The following is a 22,706-nucleotide window of genomic DNA, read 5'->3' as shown; positions in this document are numbered from 1 at the left end:
CCCGAAGTCACCTTACCCTGGCTACCTCTCCAATTGCGCTCTTGCCCTGTGCCGCCCTTCTCATCATGTCCCTTTTCTCTGTGCTCGTAGAACTAGGTGTGACAGAATGTGCAGAGAATAAACAGGCCGCCGGCCTTCCAGCTGCGGAGTGGTGCTCAGCGGTGCGGTGGACAGGAAACACTCCGTGGCAATGGCCATTCCGAAACACTGGCTGTGTTTAACAGTTGTGGATTCTTCACCTGCTACCGTGATGCTCACAGACGGAAGTCTTGTCCCTGGAACCTGTGACCTCCGCTCCCATACTCCGGACCAGTGAGCTGCGGCCTGACTTGTGAAGCGTAGCTGAGCTTGGGAGAAAACAGCTGGAGACACTGATGATCTCACAGTATGTATTATGAACGGGAAGTATGGAGTTATTCTTTAAGTTATGGCTGTCCTTCATTTTCCTGAAGGTACCGTCTGCGAGCCATCTCCTGCAGCCACTGCCCGTGGGAGTTGGACCCTTGCGGGCCTCATTGCTCTCTCCCCCTGGGTTCCTAGCCAGGCTCTGGGAAGGAGCTTCTCAGGGTGCTTTCAAAGTGTGGGGCTCACCCAGTCCTAAGACGGGCACATCATGCACCCAGCTCCTCTTCCACTTGCCTACTCCCCACCCCAGGGCAGGGGATGAGGGGGTTTGGAATGGAGGGCTGCGCATGGGAATGTTCTCTTACTTTTAGAACTAAGGAGTGATGCAGCCTGTCCACCGCCTACAGGATATGACTCAGTGGAGGGGAGTGTAGCATTTCCTTCCCATGCTTCTCTCCTTGGAGCTGTGTGCCATCACGCAGGGCAGTAAGCGGCACCGGCTTCCCAAATCCCACCTTTACCTCTCCTTAAGTTCATCCTCTCAGGTCTCCTGACCTCGCTGTGATGACAGTGGGGAGTGGGTCTTAGGTGGCTCACCCGTGCATTTATTATGGGAGTGGTGTCAGCAAAACAGCCAAAGGATCTGTTTCCTTATTTGGACGACTGGCGAATTAGGATTCCAAGATGTAGAGCACAGCGCAGCTGTGGGTCGGAAATGACAAGCATGTCCCAGAAGAGGCTGTTCCTTATTAGGTAGTCTGAAAGAGTCGGGTTTGAGCTGTAAGGCCAGCCTGGATGTTTACTTGGAGAAAAAGAAACATCTGACATGTTCAGGGAGCCATAAGCCGAGTTTGTTTTGCTAACATCGTGCATCTGGTACTCGGAATCATTTAAACTAGTTGCTCAGTGGTCCCTAGAGGTACATTCTGAGGTTCCTCTACAGACCCTTTTGATCTAGCAAGTCCGAGGTAGGCCCCGGGGGTACATTTTTCACAAGCTTCCTACCTCCTCTTTCCCCGCTCCAGGTGATTGTTATCATTAGGGAAGTGGAGAAAATGTAGATTTAAACCGGTGATTCTCAAACTTCCCCGCTTCACAACGACCTGAAGGGCTGGTTAAAACGCCCCTTCCCCCTAGAGTTCCCGATTTTGTCGGTCTGGGCGGGGCCGAGTGCTCGCATTTCTAGCACGTTCTCCGGTGGTAGGGACCACACACTGTGAGAAGCACTGACTTAACAGTTGCCCTGTGCCAGTCCTTTGCCTCGGCATCCCTTTGACAGCCCCGCTAGGCCTGGGCGGTGGCTGGACGCGCGCGGAGCGCGGAGCTCGGGAGTCGTCCTGCGGCGTGAGAACGCCCGCCCGCAGCCCCCGCTGGCTTTCGTGGGCCCTCCGTGCAGCCGCCCCCCACAAGGAGTCTGAAGCCGGCGAAGGTGGCCCCAGCTTCCTGGAGCCGGACGGTGGCCCGCATCTGAGCCTCTTCTGCCTGTGTTCCTCCGGCCGCCAGAGGGGTCACTCCTGGCCTGTTACCGACATCATCACGTTGGTGGTGTCCGCAGCGGTCGGCCTCTCACCTGCAATATAAGAAAAGACGGTTTAATAAAAGATAGCTTTTAATACGAAAGTCCTGACTTGCCAAAACCACTAGAGCATAATCCCCCTCGAAGGCACAGCCGCACATACATTTTAAAACCCTAAATGTCTAAAAACTTTATGTTCAGGAATCTTTTAAACATTGGAAGGGGAACTCTGTAGCTAAGGTGGGAAGGAAGTGTTTTTCCATGTGCTCTTTTTTACCATTTGAATCTTGAATTTGAATGAACTCTTGAAATAAATTCATCTTGGGGCGCCTGGAAGGCTCAGTCAGTAGAGCCCGAGACGCTTGATCTCTCAGGATCATGAGTTCAAGTCCCATGTTGGGCATGGAGGCTACTTTAAAAATAATAATAATAAAAAGGAAAAAAAAAAAGAAAGTCATGTCAAAAACTGACAAAAACAAAACCTCTAACATTGCACCATAGCGCCAACTGGCATAAACATTAATCCAGCTCCCTGTTTTCTTTAAATTTTTCATTTATTTATTTATTTATTTATTATTTTTTATAAAGATTTTATTTATTTATTTGACGGAGAGAGTGAGAGAGCACAGGCAGGGGGAGCAGCAGAGGCAGAGGGAGAAGGAGGCTTCCCGCCGAGCAGGGAGTCTGACACAGGGCTCGATCCCAGGACCCCGGGATCATGACCCAAACTGAAGGCAGATGCCTAACTGACTGAGCCACCCAGGTGCCCCTCGTTTATTTTTTAATAGGGAATATATTCATATAGTTCAAAAAGTTTGAATATATAAAGACATATACAGTATGTTTTTTTTTAATGATATGTTTCTGATTCTCATCCCCCTTTTGACTGAATTCTTACCCTTCGTCCCTATAGCTAATCACTTTTATTAGTTTCTAGTATATCCTTCTAGAACATTTTATACCGCCCTCCTCTGCCACTACTGTGTTCCATTTCTCAGTCCAATGACAGTTTTTTGGGTATCCTTTCAGAAATGTTTTATGTGTATCCGGAATATATATGAATAGCTGCAAAAATTAGTTTTGGCTTTTCCAAAAATGGAATCTTAAACCAGTCAGTTAGGAATCACTTGATCAGTACTAGTCATATCTGCCTGGTAGACTCCCTCCTATCCCCTAAAGGAAAGGACCCTTGAAATAATCAATTCACTTTCTTGCTTGTCCCCCCTCCCTTCTGCCTATAAATTCTTTCATTTTGTATAGCTCCTAGGAGCTCCTTTCTGTCTGCTAGATTGTGTGCTGCCCAATTCATGAATCACTGAATAAAGCCAACAAGCTCTTTAAAATTGACTTAGATGAATTTTGTTTTTTAGTAGTGCTTCAAGATGATTTGTCTGAAACTGATGCATAAGGATGGATTGAAGTAGAGGAGAGCAATTAGCAGGTTTTGCTATAATCCCAAGTGAGGGTATATGACCCTGACTAAAACCATGGGAATGAGAATGGAAAGAAAGGGGTTAGAGAAAATTGGGTACTTTGCATGGCAAAAGAAATTTGCAGATGTAGTTAAGGTTAAGGACCTTGGGATGACAGAGTATCCCGGTTTGTCCAGATGAGCCCAGTGTAATCAATGAGTCCTTAAAAATGGAGATGTTTTCCTGGTTGTGGAGAGAGGGAGATGTAACTATGGAAGAATGCAATCTTGCGATGTTGCTGGCTTTCCAGATGGAGGAAGAGGGCCACAAGCCAAGGGATGGGGCAGGCCTCTAGAAGCTGAGAAAGGCAAGGAAATAGATTGTTTCCTTGAGTCTCCAGAAAGGAACACAGCCCTGTTGACACCTTTAGTCGGTGAGACACATGTTGGACTTCTAACCTACAGAACTATAAGATAGTACATTTTCTAAAATGAGGTATAATTGATGTACAACATTATGTTAGTTTCAATTGTACAATATAATGATTTGATATTTGTATATGTTGTGAAATGATTACCACAATAAGTCTAGTTAACATCTGTCACCATACATAGTTACAGACTTTTTTTTTTTGTGATAAGAACTTCTAAGATTTACTCTCTTAGCAACTTTCAAATATGAATTTCACCATTCCCATGACTTATTTCATTTTACTTTATTTTAAGATTTTATTCATTCATTTGAGAGAGAGAGAGAACGTGGGTGCAAGAGAGCATGAGCCAGAGGGAGGGGCAGCAGAAGAGAAAGAAGCAGACTCCCCACTGAGCACAGGACCCCCAGGATCACGACCTGAGCCAACTGACTGAGCCACCCAGGTGCCCCATGACTTACTTATTTTATAACTGGAAGTTTATATCCTTTGACCCCTTTACCCATTTCACCCACTCCCCACCCCCATCTCTGGCAACCACCAATCTGTTCTCTGTATTTATGAGCTTGGGTTGTTGTTGTGGTGGTTTTTAGATTCCACATATAAGTGAGAAGATACCATTTGTGTTGTTTTAGGCCGTTAAGTTTGTGGTAATTTGTTTTAGCGGCAATAGAAAACTAATATATGGGGTAAATGACTGCATACATTATAAGGTATTTCTCTTTGCCAAAAAGTCCTCCATCCTCCATATAAATCAGGTTAAGTAGTGACTTCAGATGTGTTCCCAGCTTAACCCACTGCCTAAAATGCCCTCTCCATTCCCTTTTATTTATTTACGATTTTTTATTTTTAAGTAATCTTTACACCCAACATGGGGCTCAAACTCACAACTCCGAGATCAAGAGTCACATGCTGTATTGACTAAGCCAGCCAGGCACCCCTCCATTCCCTTTAATTTAAATATTCTCTGCCATTCAGGTTCAGCTGGAGACCTATTTCTTTCAGATTACTCTAATCCCTTCTTTCCGAAGTACTGTCTGCACTTAACCATTACTTTCCTACCTTGTTTTTCAACTGTTTAAAGTCTCTAATGTCTTGCTTCCCATAATTAGATTTTAGGCTATTGGAGGACTGGGACCATATTTTACATTTTTTGTGTCCTTTCCTGAGAAAACTACATATACATATGTGATCAGACCATAATGAATAGTTTGTTAGAAAATTGTTTAAAAAGATTTATTTATTTTAGGGGCGCCTGGGTGGCTCAGTCAGTTAAGCATCTGCCTTTAGCTCAGGTCACGATCTCAGGGTCCTGGGATCGAGCCCTGCATCAGGGTCCCTGCTCAGTGGGAGGCCTGCTTCTCCCTCTCCCACTCCCCCTGCTTGTGTTCCCTCTCTCGCTGTCTCTTTCTCTGTCAAATAAATAAAATCTTTAAAACAATTTAAAAAATTAAAAAAAAAAAAAGATTTATTTATTTGAGAGAGAGAGACAGAGGTGGGGAGAACGAGAGAGAGGAAGAGAGAATCTTAAGCAGACTCCACACTCAGTGGGGAGCCCCCACATGGGTGGGGCTTGATCTCACCACCCCAAGATCACAACCAGAGCCAAAACCATGAGTCGGACACTCAAGTGACTGTACCACCCAGGTGCCTCTGTTAGAAAATTTTTAAAGTTAAAAATTTTTAAAGCAAATTATTGTCAATCAAAAAAGAATCATTGAATTCTAAATTATAATGCAATTCAGTGAGGAAACAATCCAACTGTCAAGTAGCTTTTGCCAAGAGTATACCCATTGCATAAAGAAAGGCCTATCTGTGCATGTTTTATAGCGAAGTGGCAAGTTAAGCTGTAAGAGAGATGGATGAGCTATCTCCAGTTGCAAATGATTTATATATACTTAACTACACATGAATAGCAACATAATACTCTCCTACCAGCTTGGGAAAGAGATCAGCCTGCCCTGCGGAGTAGAATGGACAGGTGTATTGTTAGCGATAGAAAAGCACTTGACAATGTAGGATAAACTCTAGGTGTGCTGCACTCACAATTCTTAGCCAGTCCTTTGTTCACACCTTCATTCAATTTAATTTTGTTTTCTTGGAACAGGAAAATTCAACCTTTAATAAGTTGCTGCAGTTGACATCCTACTCAGTATTATGCATATCAGAAAATGATCCCAGACCTGAAGTTTTGCCACAAAGTATGTGTACCTTTAGTATCAGCCAAATGATCAAGAGGGTTCTTGAGCCTCATAATTGAGGAGAGCAAGGTGAGTCATGAAGGAAGGTGAGACAAGGTGTGAGATTATCTGATGTTCTTATAATATTGTTGATAGCCTGATGCACTCATTTGCTAATCCTTGTACCAGTTTATACATAAGAGGACAAGAGAATCTTTTGGATTCTGATGATTTTGATAATTATCAATTCCATTTGCATGTTCTTTTTAACCATGTGATTGAGCTCCAAGGACAGAGGATAATTTGCAGCAGGGTCTGAAATTGAGCAGAAGAGCTTTATCTCCATGTGCAACACTTGGATAAGCAAGGGAGAGAATGCAGAGTGCATGCTACTAAGCAACAGTGAGTCAGTCCCCTGATGGAAGGTCACTGGTGTGATCTGGTGAGTCAGTCGATCCCTTTTCAACAGCCACAGCTCTCTCATTCCACTGCCTTTTTCTCTTCGTCTAGTGGGCAACTAAACAGTTCAATTTGGATGGAGTCCCCAGAAAGGAAAAATTCACCTTCCTGCTTTCCCCCCAGATTTTATTTTATTATTAAGATATAATGTATCATTTCAGGGGTACAGGTTTGTGATTCATCAGTCTTACACAGCACACAGTGCTCACCACAACATACCCTCCCCAGTGTCCATCACCCACCCACCCCATCCCCCCACCCGCTCCCCTCCAGGAACCCTCAATTTATTTCCTGAGAATAAGGGTCTCCAATGGTTTGTCTCCCTCTCTGGTTTTGTCTTGTTTCATTTTTTCCTCTCTTCCCCTATGATCCTCTGCCTTGTTTCTTAAATTCCACATATCAGTGAGATCATATGATAACTGTCTTTCTCTGACTGACTTATTTCACTCAGCATAATACCCTCCAGTTCCATCCACGTCGTTGCAAATGGCAAGATTTCATTCCTTTTGATGGCTGCATAATATTCCAGTGTGTGTGTGTGTGTGTGTGTGTGTGTGTGTGTGTGTGTGTGTGTATACCATATCTTCTTTATCCATTCGTCTGTCGATGGACATCTTGGCTCTTTCCATAGTTTGGCTATTGTGGACATTGCTGCTATAAACATCGGGGTGCACATACCCCTTCGGATCACTACATTTGTATCTTTGGGGTAAATACCCAGTAGTGCATTTGCTGGATCGTATGGTAGCTCTATTTTCAACTTTTTGAGGAACCTCCATACTGTTTTCAGAGTGGCTGCACCAGCTTGCATTTCCACCAACATTGTAAGAGGGTTCCCCTTTCTCCACATCCTTGCCAACATCTGTTGTTTCCTGACTTGTTAATTTTAGCCATTCTGACTGGTGTGAGGTGATATCTCATTGTGGTTTTGATCTGTATTTCCCTGATGCCAAATGATCGATAGCCAGGCTACTTATTTAGGTGTCCCTAGGTAAGTCTTCCATGCATCTTTGCAGCTGTCTGCTAGCCATCAGCCTACTGTTCATGATACACTGGGCATATTGCTGGGCATATTGGCTCAAGTGATAAGAAATACATCTTATCCATTAAATGACAACACATCCAGATAGTTTCCAATGAAAGCCTAATACCAGACTTTAGCAAGAGCTCTTGCTTGTTTTGATAAGTTTATAGCTAAAACAGTTCAGGAGCCTGAGCATAAAGTTGGTATTTTATTTAAGTAGAAGACTGGACTTAGCTCTGCCGTCAGAGACCCCCCAGCTTGGTTTGGGTGTAGCACTGAAGCCGCACCCCAAAGCATGTCCTCACAGGTGAATGGTCACCTTCTCAGTCTGTTTTGTGTTTTGTGTTTGTCAAGTGTCTCATCAGCAGTCACTGACCCCTTCCTCTGTCTTCCCACAGCCCCTTGTCTGTTCTTTTCCTGTGTCTTTCATTCTGCCTCTGGATTAATTTTCATTGTTTATATGGATGCCTCCACCTCTACTAATTAAGTCCTTGACAGTAGAAAAGTTGTTAACGCACATTTAAATCTCCCTCAGGACATAGCAAAGATCAGGGGTGCTTGGCTGGCTCTGTTGATAGAGTGTGAAACTCTTGATCTCGGGTTTGTAAGTTCAAATCCCATGTTGGGCAAAGAGTTTACTTAAAAAAACAAAGGAAAAAAAAAAGGACATAGCAGGGGCGCCTTGGTGGCTCAGTTGGTTAAGTGGCTGCCTTCGGCTCAGGTCATGATCCCAGGGTCCTGGGATCGAGCCCTGCGTCGGGCTCCCTGCTCAGCGGGGAGTCTGCTTGTCCCTTTCCCTCTGCCCATTCCCCCACTCATGCTTTCTCTCATTCACACTCTCTCTTTCAAATAAATAAGTAAAATCTTAAAAAAAAAAAAAAAGGACATAGCAAAGGTCTGTGTACGTAGTAGATAATAAACATTTGCTGAGTATCTTTTGAGTGAATAATGTTAACTGAATTAAGTGTTAACTTTTCAGATTTCTATAAGTTCTGCTACTATAGGTTCTCCCTTTTTTCTTTCATTTATTCTTTAAAGTTTTATTTTATTTTTATTTTTTTAAAGATTTTATTTATTTATTTGACAGAGAGAGACACAGCGAGAGAGGAAACACCAGCAGGGGGAGTGGGAGAGGGAGAAGCAGGCTTCCCGCCCAGCAAGGAGCCCGATGCGAGGCTCGATCCCAGCACCCCGGGACCCTGACCTGAGTCAAAGGCAGACGCTCAACGACTGAGCCACCCAGGTGCCCCTAAAGTTTTATTAATATAAGTTAATTTTAGAACCTGGGAACTCTCCCCACTCCCCCAAAAGGGAAATTACCCATTATCTCTCAATAAGCTAGAATATAACCATATTTAACACTGATATACATTATGGTGTTTATCTATCTAGGCTATTTTCTATCCATGTGTGCACATATGTAGAAATGAGATACAGTGTTTTGCAATCTGATTTTTCACACTAAAAATATGCAATCTGTATGCATTTAAATATAATCAAGGGGTGCCTGACTGGCTTAGTCAGTGGAGTGTGTGACTCTTAATCTCAGGGTCATGAGTTTGAGCCTCACATTGGGTGTGGAGCCCACTTAAGAAAAAACATTTTAAATATACATAATCAATATATCCATATATTACTATCTTGACAACTGCAGAGCGTTTCATTGTACGGATGTACTTTATAGTTCTACATTTATATTCCTTTCTAATTTTTGTCTTTCAAAGCCAGCTAAGATCTTGTTTTTTGGCCTCAGCTATCTTGTTAGCTTGAGGTCCACTCATCAAAGAGATCTACAATGTCCTTTGTGGTTACAGCAACCCTTAAATCCATCATGACCCAGAAGAGTTACCTGGTAGTTGGTTGCATAAGATCTTTTTTGTATCCTTAACCAAATTGTATGGAATACAGTAAAGAAAACTGTATTAATCCATTAAATCTACTTCATTCTTTTCATAAGGAAAATGTATCTGGGGATATTTGAGACTTAAAAATGACCATTCACTGTGGTGCCTGGGTGGCTCAGTCATTTAAGCATCTGATTCTTGGTTTTGGTTCAGGTCATGATCTCAGGGTTGTGAGATCGAGCCCCAGTCAGGCTCCATGCTCAGTGTGAAGTCTGCTTGAGATTCTCTCCCCCTCTCTCTGCCCCCTCCCCACTCTCTCTCTCTTTCTCTAATAAAGATAAATAAGTAGAATCTTTAAAACAAATAATCATTCACATCCTATGACACTTAGTATCTGAATGGGATTCCTTGTCTATAGAAGTCTCTCAGTAACTTCAAACTCTGGGTCAGTTGTAAAGAAACACTGAAGAAACTGAAATCAGTCACAATGAATAAGACAAAAAATGAATGTGGGAATTCATTCAAATACTCAAATGTTTTTTTAAAAGATTTATTTATTTATTTTGGTGAGGGAGGGGCAGAGGGAAAGGGAGAGAGAGAATCCCAAGCAGACTCCCCTCTGAGCGAGGAGCCTATTGTGTGGGACGGATCCCATGACCCTGATCATGACCGGAGCCAAAACCAAGAGTCCAACACCCAACTGACTCAGCCACCAAGGTGCCCCAAAATTCTCAAAAATGTTAATGGTTTCATACTCGTTTCTTTCCTTTTCCCCCCCCCTTTGAAAATGATCATTAGTTAATCTGTATAGTATTTTACATAAATAAACTTAAACCCCACACTAAAAACTTTTTTTTAAGTCATTGGCTGATTAAAACAAACTCTGCTGGGGGGTTGTCTGGCTGGCTCAGTCGAAAGAGCATGTGCCTGTTGATCTCAGGGTCATGAGCTGGAGCCCCATATTGGGGTAGAGGTTACTTAAATAAATTTTTAAAAACAAAAAACTCTGCTGGTTTTTCTCACTGCAGGTAGGCAGGCAGGCCAGGGTGAAGTTGGTGATAGTTATTGGCCAGTCCTTCCCTGCAATGGGTCACACCCTCCCTATTATAGGAAAGCCTGCTCAATAGAGACAGTTTAGGGTGAGGAACTGGGGACTATGGCAATGATGAGCTGAGAAAGACACATCACAGTCTCTTTCTGTCCATTAACCTAGTCAGAGTACAGCCCCATGTCACACTAAACCAAATAAAAGAAATAACCAAAGATAAAAGTAATTGAGAATATTTGGGAAATGACACAAAGTAGTTAATAAACCTGTAGAGCTCTTTGACTCATACCTTATGAATTAAATTCTATAGGTGCATAATGTATTAAAGAAAAGGTACTGGGTCTCTGAATACCATGTGTCTCTGACATTTTACAGACCTTGAGATCAGATGTGAATACTCAGTCAATCCAGCGCTATATCCTGCCACTGTAATTAAGACTAAGTGAAATTAAAAGGCTTCTAACAAGTGTGTCATAGAAAATGCTATGATTTATCTACCTACAATGGAATTAGAATTCTGGAAATACGTTGCCAATTTCTTTGCCATTAGAGAGGACTGAATTGTACAAAATGCATTGTTATTTATGACTCAGGTCTAAGATTTTTCTTGGTAAATGAATACAATCTTTATATAACTATTAATCTGATATCTGGTGTTTTATAATAGCAAAGAAAAAAGAAAGTGTTGATATTCTATAATTTGTTGCTGAAGGAAGCCCATAAAATGCAATGTTGTCATTTCATCGTTTTTTGCTAAGGACCCGTCCTGATTCCTATACTAAGTGTGTGCAGATTAACTTTCAAGCAGTGTAGGGTAATTGAATTTATTTACATATTTTTCAAAACTTACTGGAACCTAGAAACATTCTGTGAGTAGCAGGAATCATTATTTTATTTGAAGATTATCTGTGTTGGAGGGAAGTTGTTGGTATATTAGCTCTGGGTTGGAATCACACACATTCTGTCACTTGCTTGCTCAATGATCCTTAGGTTAGGTTACTTAACCTCCCCAAGCCTAGTTTCCTCCAATGTAAAATGGGGATAATAATAGTATTGGCCTTGAAGGACTTTTAACTTTTTTTTTTTTTAAATAATTGTAGATTCACAAGAAGTTGCAAGAATAGTACAGTGAGGTCCCATGTATCCATCACCTAGCTTACCCCAGTGGGGGAATCTAATTTAATTCTAGTGCATGATCAAAACCAGGAAATTAATTGGCAAATCTAATTAACTAGACTATAGTTTTTACTCAGATTTCACCAGTTTTTCATACACTCATTTTTGTATTGTTCTGTTTTTGTTTTCTTTTCTTAAGTAAGCTCTCTGCCCAATCTGGGGCTGGCACTCACAACTCCAAGATTAGGAGTGACATGTTCTACCAACTGAGCCAGTCAGGCACCATATATATACATCACTACAATCAAGATACAAATATGTGGATTAAATACAACTAAGCATTTAAAGTGCATACACAAGAGGTAGCATATAGAAGGAACTAAGTAAATGTTACGTATCATGATTATTAGTTAGGTGAAATCAGATGGTCTTGCTTATTCAGTGCTTCCTAATTTCGTGAGTTGGTTGGTTGACAGAAAGAGTGTTTTGGAAGCTAGAAGCAAAGCACTTTATATTAATCATGTTTCAACTTTTTTTCTCTATTTTATGGTGCTTCGACATCCTGGGGCCTTGTAGACACACAAAAGGAGTGGCTGCCCCTCCCAGGGTTAGCTACTTCCTAGAGATAGCAAACCAGTTGCCTGCGGAATTGCCTTTGATATGCAAACTACACCCCCATATGTCTCCTTTCATCAGACTCCTGAAGTTATCCCCCACCCCCCAAACTCCACCCCTGCTCCTTGGCTATAAATTTCCACTTCTCATGGTCTTTGGAGTTGAGTCAAATATCTTTCTCCTATTGCCCTAGTCTTGACATCTACACCTATGGCAACAGTCCTGAATAAATTCTTCCTTACAAGTGGCAGAAAACCTTTTTCCTTTATGAACTCCAGGCCCAGTCTAGACTAGACAACACCAATGTGCATTTCCTAGCATTAAGGGAGCCTTCTAGGGGTCTTCTTGATTGCCTGGGGTGAATGGTGAGGGGGACAATTAAAGGGTATACCATTTCTCCCAGTAGTTCTTTGCCATTCCTTATATGAAGAGCAAAGAGAAATCATATTTTTAGATACAGAAAAATGGGTACATAGAAAAACTTCATCCAAGAGTTAAAATAAGATGATCACAATATCCCAGTAGTCATTCCATTTATGCAATAAAGTTAACTTAAATGAGGATTCCAAGATGGGGATATACTTTTCAGATAAATGACCTTGCTCCCAGAGCCCCTGTGTTTTTCTGATGGCAGTGCTGGTCACAGTGCGTCCCCATAATCTGTTGTCTGAGGCTTGGCTCCTCTAGGGCAGGGACTAGGCAGGTGGGGATAGGGAAGTGCCCACAGGATCTGGATGATCAGAACCTCCAGGCAATATTTTGTCTCTTGGATATGCCACACCTACCAGAAGTTAATTCTTGTGCCTGGAATCTTTGGGAAATACCAATGCTTTACTGCCACCTTCTGGTCAAAATGTGTTTTGTCGTATTTCTTCATTTCGTTTTTTTGGTCTTGGTAAAAAGGATTTGAGAAAAGTCCCCTTCAGGTCAGCAATCCTACATCGCCAGTAGCAACCGACATGGATAGAAAAGTATATCACTCTTGAGAAACTTTCCAAGGATGGGCATGCATGTATATGTCTATTTATATCACACACAAATGAATACTATTCTGAATCTGTGAGGGTCCCAAAACCAGATCATTGTAACCTATATTTCTACAGGTTTTTAAAAAATAGTTTATAAGATATTTTCACATTTGGTCATTCTATTAATATGAGAGGCAAGTAGGGATGATTAATAAAATGATTTTATTTATTTATTTATTTTTAGAAAGAGGGTGGGGGGCACTGAGGGAGAGGGAGAGAATCTTAAGCAGGCTCCATGCTCAGCACAGAGCCCGACATGGGGCTTGACCTCATGACCCTGAGATTATGACCTGAGCCGAAATCAAGAGTCAGATGCTCAACCAACTGAGCTACCCAGGTGCCCCAAGAAAATAATTTTATAGCAGTCCCTTAAAAAACACAGGGAATCATTAAGGAGCCCTTAAACTTCCTCACAGATGTTTTGTCCTACTAATCTTTTTTTTATTAATTTAAATCAATTAATTAACATATAGTGTATTATTAGTTTCAGAGGTAGAATTTAGTGATTCATCAGTTGCATATAACACCCAGTGCTCATTACATCACACACCCTCACTTAATCACTCCGTTACCCCATCCCCTACCCACCTCCCCTCCAGCAACCCTCAGTCTGTTTCCTAGAGTTAAGAGTCTCTTATGGTTTGTCTCCCTTTCTCTTTTCGTCTTATTTTATTTTTCCTTCCTTTCCTCTATGTTCATCTGTTTTGTTTCTTCAATTCCACATATGAGTGAAATCATATGATATTTCTCTTCCCCTGACTGACTTATTCCTTTTAACATAATACCCTCTAGTTCCAACCACATTGTTGCAAATGGCAAGATTTCATTCTTTTTCATGGCCGAGTAATATTCCTGTGTGTGTGTGTGTGTGTGTGTGTGTGTGTGTGTGTGTGTTTCCTCATATCAGTGAGATCATATGATCCATGTCTTTCTCTGATTGACTTATTTTGCTCAGCATAATACCCTCCAGTTCCATCCACGTTGTTGCAAATGGCAAGATTTCATTCCTTTTGATGGCTGCATAATATTCCATTGAATATATATACCATATCTTCTTTATCCATTCATCTGTGGATGGACATCTGGGCTCTTTCCATAGCTTCGCCATTGTGGACATTGCTGCTATAAACATTGGGGTGCATGTGCCCCTTCGGATCACTACATTTGTATCTTTGGGGTAAATACGCAGTAGTGCAATTGCTGGGTCATAGGGTAGCTCTATTTTCAGCTTTTTGAGGAACCTCCATACTGTTTTCCAGAGTGGCTGCATCAGCTTGCATTCCCACCAACAGTGTAGGAGGGTTCCCCTTTCTCCGCATCCTTGCCAACATCTGTTGTTTTCTGACTTATTAATTTTAGCCACTCTGACAGGTGTGAGGTGATATCTCATTGTGGTTTTGATCTGTATTTCCCTGATGCCGAGTGATGTTGAGCATTTTTTTCATGTGTCTATTGGCCATTTGTACATCTTCTTTGGAAAAATGTCTGTTCATGTCTTCTGCCCATTTCTTGACTGCATTTTTTGTTCTTTGGGTGTTGAGTTTGATAAGTTCCTTATAGATTTTGGATACTAGCCCCTTATCTGATTAGACATTTGCAAATATCTTCTCCCATTCTGTAGGCTGTCTTTTAGTTTTATCGACTATTTCCTTCGCTGTGTAAAAGCTTTTAATTTTGATGAAGTACCAATAGTTCATTTTCATTTTTGTTTCCCTTGCCTTTGAAGACGTGTCTAGCAAGAAGTTGCTGCAGCTGAGGTCAAAGAGGTTGCTGCCTGTGTTCTCCTCAAGGATTTTGATGGATTCCTGCCTCGCATTTAGGTCTTTCATCCATTTTGAGTCTATTTTTATGTGTGGTGTAAGTAAATGGTCCAGTTTCATCCTTCTGAATGTGGCTGTCCAATTTTCCCAACACCATGTGTTGAAAAGACTGTCTTTTTTTCCATTGGTTATTCTTTCCTGCTTTGTTGGAGATTAGTTGACCATAGAGTGGAGGGTCCATTTCTGGGCCCCCCACTCTGTTCCATTGATCTATGTGTCTGTTTTTGGACCAGTACGTACCGTCTTGATGATGACAGCTTTGTAATACAGCTTGAAGTCCGGAATTGTGATGCCACCAGATTTGGTTTTCTTTTTCAACATTCCTTTGGCTAATCATTTTTTTTTTAAGATTTTTTTTTATTTTTAAGTAATCTCTACACCCAACATGGGGCTCAAACTTAACCCTGAGATCGAGTCGCATGTTCTACTGACTAAGCCAGCCACTTGCTCCTGTCCTATTAATTTTTTTAAGTTTTCTAGAATGATTCCATACATGCTTTTTTTCATTAGTAAGCCTACTTCTGCACTTAAAATATAATTTTGTTTTCAAAAGTGACATACACATTTTATGAAAACATCTATTGTGTAGAAAAAAGCTTTACTAATCAATAAACATATATACATTAATGCCTTGTGCATCATATTCAGTTTATGGCTCAAGACAATGGTGCTGATGAGGATGATGACAATGATGCTAAGGTGCAGAGAACTGATGGCATATTGCTAAGAGCATTGCCCCCTGAAATCAGATTGTCTGAATTTTAAATGCCAGCTCTGACTCTTACTGGCTGGGTTATTTTAACGAAGTTCTCTAATCTCTGGGCTGCAATTTCTTCATCTGGAAATGGAGGTACCTATCCCACAGATTGTGGGATAATGATAATAATAGTACTTATTCTACAGGATTGTGATGAGAAAAGAGTTAATACCTACCTGGTGATTAAAGCGTACCTACCACATAATAGTATGTAAATGAATTATTTTTGTAAAATAATTAGACAACACCTGGTATACAGCAAGTACTATATAAACATTTGTTAAAGAAAACAATCATCATAATAATTAATATTACCATGTGCCAGGTTCTACGTTTAGCACTTTACCTGCATTATTGCTTTTCATCCTCCCACCATCCTCCGTGAAGGGTATTACTTAATCTCTGTTTTGCTTATGGGGAAACTGAAGCACAGTGTGCTTAAGTAACTGGCCCAAAGTCACACAATTAGTATGTAGCAGAGCCAAAATTCAGTTAACATGCCTCTATCTAAAAGTTACTTTACAGGGCTCCTGGGTGGCTCAGTAGGTCAAGCGTCTGACGTCATGATCTCAGGGCTCCACAGCTGGCCCGAGTCGGACCACATCAGGCTCAGCACTCAGCAGGGTGAGGTTCTCCCTCTCCCCACCCCCACCCCCTACTTCTGTGTGCTCTCTCTCTTTCAAATAAATAAATAAAATCTTTTAAAAAGTTACTTTACTAACCCACACATGTCCCTGTTGCTTTATACCACTTCACTAATTTATCAAGTTAATTCTACACAATTATGTCCTCTGTAACCCCAATGAGCTGCATAAACACCCAATTTCCTGTTTCTTTTTTAGGGTTTTGGCATGTATTCAGATGAACCTTAATTTATTTATGACTCTGTCATATGAAGATACATTTAATGCCAAATGGAATACCATGACTACATCTCATCAACATACAAGGATAATAAAGAAGTGGTTAGGCCCACAATCTGCCTTTTTTCTTTACGAGACTGTTTCAACAAATGAATGCTATGACTTTGGTGAGTAAATAATCCGTCATTGTGAGCTCACATTTAATTCTCATGAACTCAAGTGAAGCAAGAAGTACATGTATTTCAGTAAATGATAGGGTTGCATCCAGGCCCTACCTCAAAACATCAAGAAGGTAAATCTGTATTCTTGGCACTTCCTTTGGTTAATCTCAATTTTCTATTTTATACTCTTAAATAGTTTTAATTATTACTAGGGAGTTGTTAATAGCTACTACTCTATCCTATGGAGAAAAGAGCAGGGAGGGAAGAAGGCTCTTCCAGCATCTAGATACATTCAGTCAGCAACCCCCACCTCAAGTACAAGTGTGCGATGCTTCTCTCTCCTAACTCCACTGGGGGGTCCAGTATAGGATCCCATCAGTCCTCTCCCTATCCTATATGTTCCCCGGTGTCTTGAGGTATTGTGTGCATTGGGGAAATGCCAAATGGGGAGAGGGTGTGGTCTTCGAGTCCTCCTAGGCAATCCATGGGGGAGGATGCAGCAGGAATGGAGTCCTCATGGATCCCAAGGGAAGGCAGTCATCAGAGTCCCCTGGTGTAGGCGGTAGAAACATTCCCCTGAATGAAAGCAGGACAAACTGCAAGTGATGATGGCTCAGTTTCCAAGCAGTTCTTGGGCCCTGCATCAATAGCCTTCATGGTGGTCCTTCCTCTGACCCACCTGCCTAGCTCTTCCAGGGCAATGCATGCTCTCCCTTCTTGAGCAATGTTTCCTTGCTCCCAATCCAGCCCCTAAACCTGTCCTTTTTTTTCAAGCTCCTTACCTTCTCTAAGGATATTTCCCTTACTCTGTTTTCTGTGATAATTTTTAGTACTTTTGTCCTTTAAGCATATCTTCCACTACATTTTTAGACTTGTGGTTCTATGAAACAAATTGCATTCAATGGATGATACGGTTCTAGTGGTATAGTAATCTCGTTTTATAATTATACTTTTGTGTGATTTCTTGAATAATGTTTCTCTCCCCCACTAGACTGTAAATGACAATGAACTGAGTCTATTTTCATTCACCATTGTACCCCCAGAGCCCAGCACCATGCCTGGAACATAGCTGGTGTTCCATAAATATTTGTTGAACAAATAGATATTACCCAAGTTGGCCTTTAAAGCCCATCTTGAAGATTTCATGCATATTTTAGAAATAAAGATGAAGAAGAATATTAGCAGAACCATATTAAAGGCCTATGTCTTATTCTGTGTTCCCAACTCTCTAGTTCTTACACAGATGATTTAAGGCTTTATCACACACAATCATGTCATTGATGGGTTATGGCCATCTAGGTAGTCGTGTTGAGGATTATGAAGGACAGGGAGAATAAGAAGAAAGAGAAGAGTCGAGGATTATGAAGTCAAGCCTGGGCTCAATGGAAAGAGCCAAGTGCAGAGTGGCTGCATCCTTGCGACATGTATGTGGATCACTTGTCATGCTGAGAAGCAGTGAGACCATGGAATAATTACACATCTCCAATGTTTCACATATCTTTTTTCAGCTTGTAAACTCTGACTTCAGCAGTTCTTTACCACTCCAGCCATCTGTTTAATACATAACTCGGGTCCTCCTGTGCACTTTACATGCTTTACCTCAATTCAGCAAGCATATACTGAACACTTGCTATCTTGACTGTGTGCTGGTGGTGCTCAGGACACAGGGATACCGTTTGCTACTTATTTTTTAAACGGAATTTATTTTTAAGAGCAATTTGGCTTCACAGCAAATTTACTACTCATTTGTAAAAGCTTGAATCAAACAGTTATTTGCAGATGTAACAAAGTGCAATTTGTACTTTGAACCCATGTAACATATACAAATGTGCACACGCACACACACACACACACACACACAGTCAGCCAGCCTCCTCTTTCCACCCTGGTTACAACATCAATACTCATTTCTTGATTAATATTTAGCAAAGGGGAAGAATAAAAGCCAAAAACGTCAAAACACACCAGGAACACTTTTATATCACATCAGGTGGAAAAAATCCACAAAAATTTCTTTGCAAACTCCTAGTAAGTTTTAAGATATTAATTGTTGGGGACTTGTCAGTTAATTAATATTTGACTCCTGGAGAAAAGTTTGGAAGGTATAAAACTTTCATGTCTGAGCCAACAGAGATGTTTCTTAATTGGAAATTTTCCTAGACCTGTCACATGGAGGAAAAACAAAAGATGGTCAAAAGAAAAAGCCTGCGTAGTCTCAAATCTTCCATTGCTAATCAAAACAACACCAGGAAGTCAGAAGTTCTAAAACTTAGTGTCATTTTATCAGCAGTCATTGCTTGAGTGAAACTTTTATAAAGTGTGCCTAGAGACCAGTGTAGTAAATGCTTTACTCATTTAAAAATAAGGTTATTAAAAATTATGAAGACATCTAACAAGTAGATGAACTACTCTACATAAAAAGGACTATGTCATTTAGGCCTTATATTTGGCTGAATGCACTAGAAATCCAACCATGGTGACTTAATTAAAAGGGATTTATTTTTCTTACCTAAGAGGAAGTCTAGAGACAGGCAGTTCACAGTATCATCAATATCTGAGGATCCTTCTGTCCTTCTGGTTTGCTTTCCTTAAGATGTGGTGTTCATATTCATGATTGCCTCATGGTCACAATGAGGCTGCTCTACCTCCAGCATAATATCCACTTTCCAGGTAGAAAGAATAAAAAGAAAGAAAAGGGCAAAGGCAAAAGGCTGAATCTGTCCTTTTTTATGGGAAAGTAATAGCTTTGCCAGGAACCTTGCCTCTCGACTTCTAATTACACCTCATTGGCTATAACTCTGTCACATGATCACCCAGCTTAGGTGTGTTGTTACCCTGAACAAAATTCAGGTTCTCTTGTAAGAAGGAAAGAGAATGGCTATTGGGTTAACAACTAGCAGAATCTGCCACAAAACACATTTTAAAATTAAATCCAGAAAGGGTTTAAGTCCCAGGATCTTTGGAGGTAGTGAGAAAATGAATGAAGTTAACATTTTGAATAAAAGTTTCTTACAGGCTCAGTCTCAGGACAAAGATATTATCTATGTTCCCAGCTTTGGACAATTAGACAATAGAAAGCCAGGGTCTTCCCACTTATGCTGTAGGATGCCTAAAAGGCACCACCAAGTGATGAACAGCCTCAAAAGAATTTAGCAATGATGCGTGGTTGCTAGCTTTCACATTTTTTATCCAATTTTAATACTAATGAATTCCTGACCTGATGACCAGTAGCATTCAAAGAAGCACTGCTCAAGTAGCCAAGTAACAAAATACTCAATCTTTAACTTGCATCTCTTGAGAACTAAATATTCAAGGGGAATCATTTCATACTGCCCAGTGACACCTCTTGCATCCCTTATTTTCTCCTATTCACTCATAGATTTTGTTGTATTTTACAAAAGTATCAATCCACAATGAGGTGGAACTTTTTTTTAATTGTCCTTCAACATAGAATTTGAGAAAGCACTGTTCTAGTCTAAAGCATTGATTTTGCCTCTTGAAGGCCTAGAATCAGTCCAGTGAAGATGGATTCTCCTCAGAGAGCAGCATTCTCAATATCGGGGATGTGTGTAGGGAGGCGGGGGGGGAGGGGTAGCATGGGAAAATTTACAATATAGTAATTTTAAAATTCATTATACAGTCATAAAATGAAAGTGCAAAATGTAAGTATTTCAACTGGGGGTGAAGAGGGGCTTGCCTCGTTTCCTTTGGCTTCCTTCCTTTACCACCACTCCATTGTTTTAGTGTTACACCCACCCATTCTTTCCATAGGTCTCCAGGGGAGGGAAACAGGTAATGGTCAATTGACCAAAAGTAATATGGAGCAGCGGAGCAAGATGGCGGAGGAGTAGGAGACCTGGATTTCGTCTGGTCTCAGAAATTCAGCTGGATAGGGATCAAACCATTCTGAACACCTACAAACTCAACAGGAGATCGAAGAAAAGAAGAGCAACAACTCTCTGAACAGAAAAGCGACCACTTTCTGGAAGGTAGGACGTGCGGAGAAGTGAATCCAAGGCGATATTCGGGAGGATAGACGGCGGGGGAGGGGGCCTCCGTGGGCCGCTTCTGGCAAGTGATAGAGCAGCGGAGCACAAAATCGGAACTTTTAGAAGTTGGCTCCGCTGAGGGACGTCGCTCCAGTGGCTAAGTGGGGGGTGGAACCCTCATCAGACAGTGTGGTCTCGGGATCCTCGGGGTCACAGAAAGACCGGGGCTGCCTGAGTGCGGCAGAGCTCCCAGGTATCGGAGCAGGGAAGCCGGCTGCAGAGACGAGCCGAGGCACGGGCTCTCAGCTCGGGGTTGCCATAAACTGTGATCCGGGGCAGTCGGGCCACTGCTCCTCCAGCAGGGACCCAACAAGTGGCAGATCCGGGAGACTCCCCTTCCTCCCCCAGAAGGAGCAGCGCGGGAGCGCACCGCAGGGATCTGCTGGGTTTGGAGACTCCACACGGGGTCGGGTGACAGAGATAGAAATGCTCGGTCACAGGCCGGGTGAGCACTGAGTGCGGCCGGAGACCGGGGAGACGGGAGTGACTGACTGCTTTTCTCTGGGGCGCACTGAGGAGTGGGGCCCCGTGTTCTCAGCTCCTTCGGACGGAGATTGGGAGGCCGCCATTTTCACTCTCGGCCTCCAAAGCTGTAGGGAAAGCTTGCAGGGAACAAAAGCTCCTGAGAGCAAACCCGAGCAGATTACTTAGCCCGGACCAGCAAGGGTGGGGCAATTCCGCCTCCGGCAAAGACATTTGGGAACCACGGCAACAGGCCCTCCCCCAGAAGATCAGCGAGAACAGCCAGCCAAGACCAAGTTTACCCATCAATGAGAATGGCAGAACTCCAGCACTAGGGGAATACTGCACATAGAATTCATGGCTTTTTTTACCATGATTCTTTAGTCTTTCAAAGTTAATTTTTTTTTAACTGTCTTTTTTTTTTTTTTGAATTTTTCTTTTTCCCTTTTTCAACCAACATCTTATCAATCTCTTTTTAAAAAAACATTTTTATTTTTCATTTTTAGAGTCATATTCTATCCCTTCATAGTAGTTGCCCTTATTTTTGGCACATATATATAAGTTGTTCTCTCTTTAAGATTTTGAGATAGTCTCTTCTAACAAATCAAAATAAACCCTAAATCTCTAGTGTATGGTTTTGTTCTACTCTCCTGCCTGATCACATTCTCTCCCTTTTTTTTTCTTTTTTTTTTAAATCCCCTTCTTTCTTTTTTCAAACAACTTCTTATCAATTCCTTTTATAAAATTTTTTATAATTTTCATCTTTACAGTCATATTCCATCCCTTCATCATATCAACCCTTATTTTTGTACATATATAAGTTTTTCTTTCTTTAAAATTTTGGGAGGCACTTTCTTCTAACAGACCAAAATACACCCAAAATCTAGTGTGTGGCACTGATCTATGCACCAGCCTGATCATATTTGATCATATTCTGGTTTTTTTTGTTTTGTTCTGTTTTTGTTTGTTTTTATCTTTTTCTTTTTCTTTTTTCTTTCTTTCCCTTTCTTTTCCCCTGGCTTCAGGTCTTTTCTGATTTGTTTAGAGTATATTTTCTGGGGACATTGTTACTCTGTTAGCATTTTGTTCTCTCATTAATCTATTCTCCTCTGGACAAAATGACAAGATGGAAAAAATCACCTCAACAAAAAGAACAAGAGGTAGTACCGACTGCCAGGGACCTACTCAATATGAACATTAGTATGATGTCGGATCTAGAGTTCAGAATCATCACTTTAAAGATACTAGCTGGGCTTGAAAAAAGCATGGACATTATTAGAGAAACCCTTTCTGGAGAAATAAAAGAACTAAAATCTAACCAAGTTGAAATCAAAAAGGCTATTAATGAAGTGCAATCAAAAAAGGGGGTACTAACTGCTAGGATAAATGAGGCAGAAGAGAGAATCAGTGATATAGAAGACTAAATGATGGAAAATAAAGAAGCTGAGAAAAAGAGAGATAAACAACTACTGGATCACGAGGGCAGAATTCAAGAGATAAGCGATACCATAAGATGAAACAACATTAGAATAATTGAGATCCCAGAAGAAGAAGAAAGAGAGAGAGGGGCAGAAGGT

At 41.4% G+C, this 22,706-nt stretch overlaps 1 long non-coding RNA gene across 1 annotated transcript; it reads left to right on the top strand.

Annotated features, from left to right (window-relative positions):
* Positions 1-309: 309 nt before the first annotated feature.
* On the top strand, positions 310-20,539 carry LOC144380971 (uncharacterized). Its single transcript, XR_013445342.1, has 3 exons — positions 310-385; positions 16,437-16,624; positions 20,390-20,539. It is a non-coding gene; the product is annotated as an uncharacterized LOC144380971 (long non-coding RNA).
* The last annotated feature ends 2,167 nt before the right edge of the window (positions 20,540-22,706 follow it).

Source organism: Halichoerus grypus, chromosome 2 (assembly GCF_964656455.1).
Source record: "Halichoerus grypus chromosome 2, mHalGry1.hap1.1, whole genome shotgun sequence".
Classification (NCBI taxonomy): Eukaryota; Metazoa; Chordata; class Mammalia; order Carnivora; family Phocidae; genus Halichoerus; species Halichoerus grypus.
Note: the sequence above shows the minus strand (reverse complement) of the source record. Positions and strands in the feature narration are given on the sequence as shown.